We start from the raw sequence: 10,418 nt of genomic DNA, 5'->3' as shown, positions 1-10,418 counted from the left end.
CTTTTGCAAACAAGGAGAAAGGAAGAATAGGAAAATATTGGAAAATTGAGAGAAGAATAAAAAACAAAAGAGGAGAAAAGGAAAAAAATATTTGCTCCATAGGTCCCCCAGAAATAAACTGTAAGAAAAATTCAGTTACTTTTGAAATCCAACCTAAACAGAGGCAATGAACAGTGACATTCATGGTTAACTGACTAGCTTGAATACAGCTGATGAAAAAATAAATTTTGCTTCAAATTATTTTTCCCCAAATTGTCTGTTCAATAAGTGTTCATTTGATGCAGAGCGATTTGACAGGAAAATTTATTTTCAGGAAAGGAAGTCTTTTCCTCAACATTATAGGTGATATATGAGGATTGAGCTGAACAGAGAAGCGCCTTGCATAACAACAAATGACTGAAATTGGAGTTTGGATACAAAACCTTCCATGTAATTATCTCCCATGTACAAGAGATAATTTCATTAATCCAATGATACTTAAAATAGAGCAAATGAAGGCCCAAAAGAGACACTGTGCTACATGCTGAATGTGAGGGCTGAGAGCCAAAGTTACTACCAGGATTCTGACACGTGTTTGTATCTTTATGTATCTGTCTGCATCCATTTCTACGCTGTCTTACAGAGCCTATCTCAGTACCTGAACTGCACAAAATAACATGTTCTAAAATATTTGTATTGTAATACCTAGGTGTTTAACAGTTTTCTTCTCGTAAAAGTAGCCGTCAAAACTCTTTCTGGAATATGAAAACACCAATTACAAAGCAAGAACATTTAACAGAGAAATAGAGCTGCTACAAAGCAATACATGTCAAAATAGATGCTTTTTCTACCACAAGGTTTTTTCAAAATGTAATAACTTCATGAGATCCTGATAGTACTAAACAGGGTCACTGGAACAGGCTCCCCAGGGAAGTGGTCCTAGCACTAAGCCTAACAGAGTTCAAGGAGCACTTGAATGCTCTGAGCCATATGGTTTTAATTCTCTGAGGTCCAGGCAGTGGGACTCAATGAGCCTTGTGGGTCTCTTCCAGCCTGGGATGTTCCGTGATTCTGATTCTCTGTGAACATGCCCGGAGATCTTTGTGCCATCAGCATTGCAGGGTAGCAAAGCTGGGTCTTGAGGTAAACACAGTCTGCTGCTCTTGGCTCTCAGCTGTGTTTGAGAGCATTTATAATACAGTGTTGCCTGCTGGGCTAAACATGTGCTTAGATTATGAACTGGTGGGTTTGAATGACATGCTTTTATAGGCAGCTGCTCCTGGGCTGACTCAAGATTTTACTCTCCTTACCACACCACTCTTTTCAGGTCAAAGTTTCCAAGCCTAAGTGCAAAGACAATTCTTCACTTCAGCCAATATCCATCTCAATAAATTTTCATTAAGACTTGATTGCCTTGTAACCAGCTTAGGCTGAGAGAAGCAGAAGTCCTCTTGGAGAACCAAGTCATATTAAATCGCAACATCTGGGACCTGACAACATTTACTAGCAGCTCAGCATAAAGAAAAAAGGTATGAACTTTTCAGCTACCTCCCTTTTTATGACACAGTGAAATGTATACGTTGTCATCCTGAGAGTTTCTAACTACTAGACTAGTGTGTGTGCACAGCAGTAGATGTTACAAAAATTTGCAAAAAAAAACCAAACCAGTGCTGAGCAGGCTAACAAAAAATCTGCATAAAGATTGGAAGATAGAGAAGACCAGAATGAAATCAGCAAAAATTGCTGGATTTGTGCACAAATTAAAATGAGATACCACAGGCAATGTTAAATGTGAGGCAAGAAACCATCTTTACAGGCATCAGATCTAAATTCAGTAAAATCAACTATGAAATTAATAATTACACTCTAGTGACATGCTTGTCTCACTTTTAAATCAAAACTTAATCAAAATCATGCTCAGAGAGTCTGCAATATTTCTGAAGGGAAGAGCAGTAAGCTCAGAATGTAGCCATTTAAACCATTTGCATGGCAAGACTCAAATAGGCTTGATGGTTTCAATTAAACAGTTTATCCAGAGACATCAGTCTAACTAGCACAATTGATATGGACACTGGGAGAGAGGCTGCCCCTGCAAAGAGAAGTATGTAAGGAAATTCAGGAAATGGACAGAGGAAAGGATGGGGAACAAATGATGAACCAGAACATATTTCTCTTTCCTTACATCACCACATCAGTCTCCTCACCCACTCTTCTGCCTTGCAAGGTGTCCTTTGTCTAGCAATAGCCACAGCAGAAGTGTGGCATACATGCGTGGATGAGGGTGGCTCTCAGAAATCTGCTCTGCCACAAGGTACTTCTGCTCTTGGGACACCTGGACATCCCACTCTGGCTCTGGGACAACCAGTCCCACTGCCAGCCATGGCTACCCATGGCCACTGTGAGCAATGTTGTTTTCCCCACTCCTGCTTATGGCCCCCCAACTGCTCCTGTGGCTGATGGGGCCACTCAAATCTGCACGTGTTTGCTATGTCTCCAGTACCTGCTTCTCATCTTCATTATTGCCCCTTCTCAGACCCCCTCTTTATCTAGGACACACCTCTATGAAATGCAATTCTAGCAAACTCATTCTTTTCTGCAGTCTGCTGCAGCCTGCAGGGCACAGATGAACTTTCATGGGGGCACTTTGCAGTTTTATCCACAAGAAATACAAGGGGATTATTTTAGATGACTAATCTGCTATTGACACTGGCAGACTGGAGTTCCAATTAATTTCTGCTGCAATGGATGTGCCACAAATTACTAGACTTCAATTTTTTTTGTTCGGTTTAATTTTTTTTAAAAATCCATAGATATGAATGACAACATAAAGCCCATCTTCACATGAAGGGAATTGCTTATGCCAGTCATGCCATAGTTTATTCCCATCACTTTGGTCATCAACTACTTCTTTTCAGACCAGTACAAATGCACAGTGTTATCTCCTTTCCTCTTTCTTCTCACATAATGTTAAGCCATTTAAAAAAATCTGAAGAAGTTAAACATTTAACCTTATTTTTCATGCTTCCCATTTTATGCAAGCATGGGGGTGACAAATAAAAGGCAGTGTAGGATCGCTTTATGTATTTTATAAGACAAACAGAATGAATAGTAAATGGCAGCTATATTGTAAATGTCAGTGTACAAAGGCAACACTGCTTTCTGAGGGACCTGCACTACCTACAGGCTCACAAGAAGTCATCAGAGAGTGATTTTTAAGCACAATGGGAGTGGCATCATTTAGAATAACAAATGGGGGTAAGCATATTTTTTTAATTGTTTGGTTTTGCCATGCAGGGAAAAATGGCCACAGAAGTTATTTATGTGGGGCTGTGGGGGGACAGAGTCACACAGTAAAACCCATCAATCCTCTGAAAGCAACAAGGGTGGTAACATGTCAAATGAAAAGAACAAGTAAAAAAAAAAACAGGCATTGTTCTCACATTGTCACTGAGGAGTGTGTTAGCCTCAGCTGTCATGTTTATCCCCAGATAAAAGACAAGCAATTTCAGAAAAATTGCACTACTGCAACTCTTCTTGTGTGTGGAATAGGAACAATAATTAGATAGAGGTCACTATTGTTTGACCTCTAAAAAACAGGTATATTTTTCATTTAGTACATTTTGAAGAAAAAAAGTTGTCTCATTAGAAGGATCCTGCTGACAGCTTTTTGTTAAGGCAACCTGTCAACAAGGTGGTGGGCAAGTATGTTATAAACTTCTGCCTAAAAACAGTGACTAACTATTGTGTTTGTCCGGTGTATTGCATACCCATGGGGCTGGGCAAAACTCTCAGGACACATAACTCCATCAGGGCAGCCCACAGAAAAGCCCCCTTTTTGTATTACCTGTTTCCAGTACTGGCATTAAATACCTGTAAACCACAAAGAGCCTCCCAAGGTCTCCCAAGGTCTTTTTCTACAAGCCCTGTATAATGGATCAGAGCCAACACCAGCAGGACAATCATAAAGAGTGGATCCGGTGCCACAGAAAATAATAGGTGTCTAGCACTATAGCACCTTGCAGAACCCAGGATTAAAAGCCTAATGTCTAAAACACAAGGTACTCGTGTTTCTGTTTTGCAAAAATATAATGTTTAATCCAGAGAGGAAGGGAAAGAGGATCATTGTTAAAAAACAAATTGTTTTTCCTCAGATGTATGCCACCATCAAAACTAACTGGAGATATCTTGAATAAGATCTTCTGTCTGGAGAGCTGAAAGCAATCCTGACAAGTCATGTATGGTCTGTGAGAAATACAAATACCACCTTTGGATAAAATGGAATTAAATAAACTTACATTTTGGACTCGATGTAGAAAATGTAAAGGATGGTTTTACTAGTCCATATTAGTTTCTTTTTGTTATCCTGACCTCATTTTTTCACAGAAATATACACATACAATCCTGAAAAATTTAACTGACTTATCTCTTAGGGAATATTATCAGGTCTTTAAACTACCTCATAGGGAAGATCTCTATTGCTACCCTTTCACTGGCACTTTCTACATAGCAGCTGAATGAATAGGATCAGAGTGCAACTGATGTAACACCTTTGCTTCCGATTCACACAGGAGCTGCTCAGCTCACAGACCTGGACAGAGCAGGCAGAGCCTGGCAGCTGAAGATGCTGGAGGTGCAGTGGCCAGTACCTTGGGCTACAGAAGGGACAAACTGCTGGTTTTGGGTTTTCTCCCCTTCGTGTTCATACCCTCTAATACAATAGCTGCTGTTAATTCTTTGTTAAAATGCCTACATTTTACTGTTAAAATACCTACTCAATACATCATTTTACTGTGGGAAACTATGGTACCATAGTGGAAAAATGTCCAAGCCTTTACTTAGGTAAATTTTCCCTACAGAAAAGTGAGGAGATTATTTTATTTTTAAATATATTAATTCAATAAGTTGTTTTTCTCACTTGCCTCTGGTCTTTTAGCTATGATGAAGAGGCAGTGATTAAACTGGAGAATAAGTAAATTCTACATGTATAGTTCAGCAGTTTAAGGACTGAGGAAAAACAGAACAATATTTTTGCATTTTCATGTGACCCAATCAATGGATTGAATTCTAAGTATGGTCACAGTGCCCTCTGCTGAAATATAAAGCCCTACATGAAAAAATAAACAATGTTTAAGAACCCAAACAGGCATAAGAACAATATAATTACTATTCAAATATGAATTATAAAAATAGTTTTGCAAGCTATTTGGGATCATAGGCTTTCCCTTCACAGCAATGTTTGTTTCCAACTTTGTTTCTCCGCTATGAAAATTGTGAAGCATAACTCACAACAAAAACCACAGAGAGCCTTGTTAAGGGACCTTTCCAGCCTGACCACTCACAAGGCTCTGGCAGTCACACTCCCACCACCAGGGGCTGTCACAGCTGGGACCAAAGCCTCTTCTTGGTGGCCACTCCAGTGACCTGACAGGTCCCAGCTGACTCCTACACATTTTCAGAGGGTCAGCCCCAGGTATCCTGGCACTTTCTTGAGCCTTATTTCTTAGTGTTTGAGGGGAAAAATGATGACTAAAACCAGGAGAGAGAAAAATATCTAATAGATGTATAAGTCTGAACTAATGTCAACTAATGAGTTTTACACGTTTGACATTTCTTGAAAAAAACTGATCTGGAAGGAGGAACTCTGTAATGGGCAAGGAAAATGCCCATTTCAGAGAAACTTAGATGCCCTTCCTGATACGGTGTGCTGGGCAGTGCACAGTATTTAAAGAAGAAGTATTTAAAGAAGTTTAGGAACAAACAATTCCACATGCTCAGCTACAAGCATGTTTGGAGCAGGCTGCTGTTGCAATTACTAGCTGGCATCAAATATCTGAATGCAGTTGCTACCCTCTATCTCCATCTGTACTTTTCAATCTGCTACTGAAAGGCAAAAGCTATCTTTATTGCCATGCATATCTGTTTTTCAGAGCCCACACACTAATGTTTGGTGAAAGCATAGCTTTTAATGAAAAAAAAAACCCAAGATGGGAAAAACAGACTCCTACCTCCCAACCAAGTTCAATTTCTCCTGTCTCCAGTGGATTATTGACTGTTTTATACAAGAGGCAACTGCTTCTGAGGTTTTGCTGTTGTGTTTTTTAATTGCAATTTAAAATGGCATGAGAGCTATGGCAGGGATATCTGAGAACATCTCTGCTACTTGATTAAACCATGATCCTCAGTCATGCTGAGAGTCAGCTTCAGATTTTAATCAACAGCCTGCTCTCAGGTTTGTGTTTGAAGACGGACACATGTGGAGCTTTTCTGTGAGTAACATCTGCAGTTTAATGCTCAGGTTGGAGTAGGAGCTAGCAGGCAAGAAAAATCTCTTCTTCAGTAAATTGTGTTGTCTCTTTAAATTCTTTCTTCATTTCCCCAGTGGTCCCATTCAAGATACTCTTTAATCTGCACTCATGGCAATGCGCACTTCATGTTTCTTATTGTGGTGCTCAAATGATAACTCCAGCTAAGTTCACTCAAAGGTTATTCTAATTCCCTCCGTCAAGATTTCAATTTAGAGACTCACACTAAACCATTAATTAAAGTGACCTTTTTTATTACTGCAAATTTCCATCTTAACCAGTTAATGCGGTGGCGAGTCTTTCTTTGTTGTTTTGCCTGGCAGGGAGATCTCCTGAAATTGCAGTATCTGCTGGATAGGTGCCACGTGGTAAAGCAATCCACAAACCCTGCCATTTGGCATTGCCTCTTCTGGCTCTAAGCACGCTGGAGCTGCCAATACCCCAGCAAGGGACCCCTCACCATTACAGGCTGTAGCAGAGACACACCAAAAACCCCTTTTGCAAACAATCACAAGCCTCCCGGGGTCTGAGATACCATGCACTGGCTAACACTCCTGAAATGCTCAAGAAAAGTTGTGTTTCAAAGAAGCCTTACTCCAAAACATTTCACTCCAGAAATACTTGGCAACAGATTCTTCTGAATCTGAATTTCTGAGCTGATCAACCATATCCTTTCTCTCTCTGTCTGCTGGCTCCAGTCAGCCAGGTGTGACACCTCTACTTCTCTTTTGTGTGTTTGTCTGTGGTTTCTCTGAGTATGAGACCACCGCCCATGAAGGGTTTTCTCTGCATCTGATGACACTTCTTGTAAAAACAATAGGAGTAAATTTTAGTTTTGCAGATCACAGCACTTCTTGCTTCACAAGCCTTGCTGGAGGCAATTTACAAAAATGTAAATTCTACTGGTCTATGTGGTCCACAGCTTGATGCCAATCTTTTATTGAAAAACTTCCTTCAGAAGAGAACTTTCCTTTTTCTGGTAATATTCCTGGGAAAATTATTTTGCTGGCAAATGTATTCATTTGCCCGCATTTGCTTTTCCATATTTGTTACCTTTTGATCTATGTATCTGTTAGGATGAGAGCATACAGTACTCTGAATCAGACGTGTGCTGAAAGCCGGAGCATTTGCTTCTCTGCAGTTTTGCAATGAATTATGCATGACATAGGAAGGAAATCAGTAGCCACTGTACTTGTTTTGCTTGCTGTGCCACTGTCTTGGCCTAACACACTCTGTTCCCTGACCCCTTTTACGGAAGAGCTGTTTCCTGCACAGGAACCTATTCCTGTTTGTGACATACTTTATCTGAAAAAGAAAAATCATGCCAACCATTACAGACATTTCTTTCCTAAAATAATTCTCTTCCATGATAAATCAACTCTCTTAATCCTGTGATCCCCCCACATTTTCTCTGAGACAGTCTCTACACAACCAGTAAAAGAAGCTTTGGGGATGAACTTTTCTGGAAATGAAAATACTTCTATATATAACTACACTGAATTTCTAAACCAGACCTGAATATCTGGATATCCCATTCCTAGTGGATTATTTTATGGACTGCATATTTTTGGTATCAGTATCACTGGCTTCCTATCTTCCAAAAAATTATGTACAATTGTAGTCCTATAACTCACCTGTCACATAAAAAATAAGTTGTAGTACAACAAATGTACCAAGGAAGGGCAGAGAAATCTGTGAAAAGTTAGTGAAAATACACACACATAGTAACCCCCCCACATACCTTGCTACCCACTGCTACATGGAGAAAGGCAGGTTTTGTTTGCTTTTATTCTCTAAATCTCACTGATGGCTCCTCTGGATGCAGTTGAGTTCTTCTGTTTATGAAGAAGGTTCACAGGTCCAACATGACAACTTGGTTTACAAGGAGTAGAACTTAAAGCAAGAATTAATGGACTACAAAAATTGCCAACGAATTGCAAGAATTAATGGACTACAAAAATGTCCTAATTACTTCTGCAACAATTACGAACAAAACCCCACACTTCCATTCAAACTCTTGCTCATATGACCTGAACCTCACATAGTGGACTGTGCACAAGGTAAGCATTGTTTGTATGACAGCTTAAAAAAAAATTACAAAGATGGCCAGAGTAATTACTGTCTTTAGAGATCAAGGATTTGCCTGTACCTGTATTATTACATTTCTGCCTAGTCAGAAACTTAATCTCATTTTGTACTTTCATTTTGCAGGTATATTCTAGCAAATGACATGTCTCTGTACACCTTAATTACTTTGCATAACATTTCTGAGAATTCTTAATGTTTACAGTTAAAATACAGAGTGTTTGAGTCTTTTAACCCGTGACCAGAATTTGGTTAACAAGGGAGACTCCCCTTTTGAATCACAAGATTCAGAGTGAATGCCTTTGCCAAACTGAGCCTTGAACTTGATCAAAAGTTTAGGCCTAAAGGTTTTAACATCACTTAAACTTTACAGCACTCAACAGCACCCAATCAATGGCCTGACTTAAATAATTTGTTAGAAGAGTCAATAGAATTTACTGCAAACACAACAGTAGCTAACTTACGCGTCTAACTTACAAATCTGAAGAACCTAAGCAACTAAGCCAAGGCAACATTCACAGCACATTTGCTATAACATAGTACACCTGTATGCACACAGACCCAGAGGAGGATGTACAAGGTATTTACCTGTGAAATATTACCCTCAAGTTTAGTGCCCCAATGGTTTACTCCTATTTCCCTATTTGTTAAAATGGTTCTTGTACTCCCTTGTACTCCCATTGTCCCATTGTGGGGCCATGCCCTGGTTACCACCCTTGTTACAAGGCTGTGTAAGAGCTTGTTTGGGGCTCTTTCAGGAGTTGTCCCTTCGACATAGGTGGCTCCTCGGAGCTCCCCAATAAAGTCAGATTAACAACCCCTGCAAGATATGACTCCACGCTTTTGTCTTAGCCGCCCAAAGTCTCTCTGGGGCTCGGGGGTTCCGAACCCAAAGCTGCTGCCCTGACCTCCGGAGGACTGGGAAGGTGGCCAGTGTCCACCTTAGCTGGGCAAGCCTTTCTTAACGGGACAGACACGGCGGCAGCCTCCTCAATGGGTGAAGTGCTGAGCCCTGAGGATGGGGTCAGTGTTCGCTGAGATCCCCGAGTATCCTTCACTGGCTCCAAAAGAGATTTCTGGTCACACCTACAGTGGCCCAGGGGAGTTCAAAGGGTCTCACTTGGCACCACTGTTTTCAGGGTTGCAAGAAAACTTGGTTTAGCCACAGTAATCTTCCACATCAAGGATAAGGCCTAATGAGCATTTCTGAAGGCAGTGCAGCTTGAGGAGGCAGCAGGATGTGCCATCACAAAGACAGGTTACATTCTGAAACTCAAAAAGAGTGGGAAAACAGTAGAGGTCCAACCCACTCTCTAAGAAATTTTGTAAATAGGTTTAATGGAAAAGAAGGATTAGCAGTTACTCAGACAAATCTGCAGGCAGTAAAACATTGGAAAGATCAGAAATGGAAAATTATAATGGAATAAGATACTTAACCTGAGCTGCACCCCAGCCCTTAAGGACTGAGAGGAAAGTGGTGAGGATCCTACTAAGCAAAAAGAGAAAGGTGTGAACAGGTTATAGGGAATAGAGACTGCGAACAATTTTTCTTATATCTTAATTTTCTTCCATGTTCATCTATTAAAGCCTGACAATTAGTTCTTACTGTATGTTTTCTGCTGGCTAGCAGAATCAACCAGTTGCAATTGTGCATGCTGCTATGATTCATGGGATTATAGATACTGGTATCTTTTAACACTTTGTATTTCACTGTTGTGAAGGACAGAAAAACCTGATACCAATCAAAGAATATTAAAAAGAAGACTGTAACCAAAACATGCTGCATATGGAAATTTATATTACACTATTAAAAAAAGCAAAAGCAGAAATGTACAATATATACTACAGAGCGATGCTCATCATAGAATATTTTTTCTGAAGTAGAAATGAGACCACAGATAGTGTTGTTTGCTGTTACTACGAACATACACCAGTCATTTGCACTGGAGCTGAAGGAAAACTATTAGATCATGGTTCACACCCTACAGATGGAATAAACCATGCTCATGAACTTCACAGATATTAAAAAGATTATATCATCTGAGATCCATC

Source organism: Lonchura striata, chromosome Z, assembly GCF_046129695.1.
Source record: "Lonchura striata isolate bLonStr1 chromosome Z, bLonStr1.mat, whole genome shotgun sequence".
In the NCBI taxonomy this organism is placed as follows: domain Eukaryota; kingdom Metazoa; phylum Chordata; class Aves; order Passeriformes; family Estrildidae; genus Lonchura; species Lonchura striata.
The sequence above is the reverse complement of the archived record's forward strand: the minus strand, read 5'-3'. Positions refer to the sequence as shown.